This window comes from Cynara cardunculus (genome assembly GCF_001531365.2).
Source record: "Cynara cardunculus var. scolymus isolate 2C chromosome LG 15, CcrdV1, whole genome shotgun sequence".
Taxonomy (NCBI): domain Eukaryota; kingdom Viridiplantae; phylum Streptophyta; class Magnoliopsida; order Asterales; family Asteraceae; genus Cynara; species Cynara cardunculus.
In genome coordinates, this window is record NC_037542.1 from 3,784,636 (window position 1) to 3,787,193 (window position 2,558).

A 2,558-nucleotide genomic window follows, 5' to 3' on the forward strand; every position below is an offset into this window, starting at 1 on the left:
AATGATATCATGTATTTCTTTTGTATGAAATATGTGTTACATGCAATATATGGTTTGGGGGTGTTACATTTTTTAATTGTGATTTTAATCAAAAAATAATTGATTAATCTTTATAATTAAAAAAAAAGCATAAATTTGTTTAAATATCTAAAAATATAAGACATTTTATTATTTATATTTTATAAATTTTATCATAAAAACTGATTATATTTTAAAACTAATTATATATAATATAATCGAGTATCTCACGAGCTTTTCGAGTCGAATATTGAGTAGCTTGACTCGACTTGTTAATATGTTAACTCGAGCTCGAGCCGAGCCTATTCGAGTCGAGTGTTGACCGAGTCGATCTCGAGTAGCTCGCAAATTGTCTCGTATCGCTTACACCCACACACACACACATATATATATATATATATATATGTATATATGTATATATATATATATATGTATATATATATGTATATATATATATGTATATGTATATATGTATATATATATATATACATATATCTACACCTAATAAATAAGTACCTTTGGGGACACGTGTCATGTTTCTGTGCGACGGTTATTGATTTTTCCCGTCTAAACATGTATCTAGACACAATTTTCATTTACGGTTCAAATAGGTCTATTTAAGTGACATCTGTCCCTCTACACGTTTATTTTTCTATTTTCGTGGTTTAACTAAATTTAACTCTGAAGTGGCCTCCAGACTTACAACATAACTCTAGGAAAATTCAGAGTTGTAAGTCTGAATTTAACTCTGAAGTGGCCTCCAGATTTACAACATAACTCTGTAAAAATTTAGAGTTGTAAGTTTGAATTTAACTCAGAAGCGACCTCCAGACTTACAACATAACTCTGGGAAAATACAGAGTTGTAAGTCTGAATTTAAGTCTGAATTTAACTATGAAGTGACCTCCAGACTTGCAACATAACTCTGGGAAAATTCAGAGTTGTAAGTCTGAATTTAACTCTGGAGTGGTCATCAAAACCGGGTTTAAAATTTCAATTTCGGATTTTTGAAACATTTTTCACAAAGCAATATTACCCAGCTCGACCCAGCCAGGGGCTGCTGCCCCTTGGACCCCGCCACTGGGGGCGCTGCCCTCGGACGCCCGTCGTTAAGGGGCTTCACCCCTAAATCAAAATAATCTCAAACAAGTGTGCCTTTCACACCTTCCTTACTTGTTCGATATTTATTATGATTACATTGGTCAACAATTTAATCCCATTACACTTAAATGACATTAGTGCTACAAATCACCAACATGAAGTCATCATATATTGGTTATTTCTCAGACTTACAACATAACTTTGAATTGTTCTGTTCCAAACTTAGTTATATAGTTTGTTTCCAGACTTAGAATACAACTCTGAACTCCTCTTCAGAGTTGAAGTTCAAAGTTACGTTTCTGAGTTATAAGAAGTCAGAATTCTTGTGACTCAGAGTTATGCTCGTATATACTTTCTAGACTTAAAAGACAACTCTGAATTCCTATTATTCAAAATTAATTCCAGAGTTATTTACTGACATATGTGGTTAAGTATTGATCAAAATATGATAAAATAAGATAAAATAAGATGTATGTGTGAAATAAGAGATCCGATTATATGGAAATTATTGTTTACTAATTATTTATAGCAATCATTTACCCCTCAATTTAGACTAATTGCTTACTAGAAAAATGACACTTTTATAACTCTAATTATTTTATGAACTAAAATTGTAATTATGATTAAATTCAAAGTTACTGACCGACTTCTGCTATTAAAATAACACATATATTGGGTTATTGTATAATAAAATAAAAACGATAAAGGATTATTTTTGGACGACCAAATCGTGTAAGAAAGAGAGTTAAGGTAAGAAATGTGAGAAGGGATCCGGATTCTTGATCACATTTAATCTCAAACTCACCCATGAATTTTTCTTGATACGATAATTGATATGGTGCATCTCATCCTAATGTGACAATACGCGTGAGGGGACCCTGTGATGTACAATTATGTATATTAATATGATAGGATGTAAAATGTGACTGAAAATTTGAAAATAATAAGGTTTGACCGTATAACAACCAATTTACCCTTTTTTTTATTTTTCTAATAAAATCATTATAGTAAAAGAAAAAAAATGCTTAAAATACTAAAAATATTAAAAAATAGATTTTTATCGACTGGAATTCTTGACTTATTTTCCGTCACTTAGTGGCATGGATTACTGATAGATCATGAGCCCGATATGAAAAAATTGATCTTTTTCTTAAATTTGTTGATTATATTCACTATTCCTCTGGTTAATTTACAGGTAAAAATAAAAAAAAACCTTTTTATTTTTTCAATTTTTAAAATTACTGACGGATTTTAATATTAAAATCTGTCAGAATTGTATTTTTTTAAATTTATCTATGGATTTTAGTTATTTAATATTCATCTGTAAATTTAATTTTAATTTTTTTAATTCAAAATAAATTATATTTTATGCATACATTTTCCTTACATATTATGAGTAGGAATAATTTCAACCACAACACACAAAAACATTAAAATGA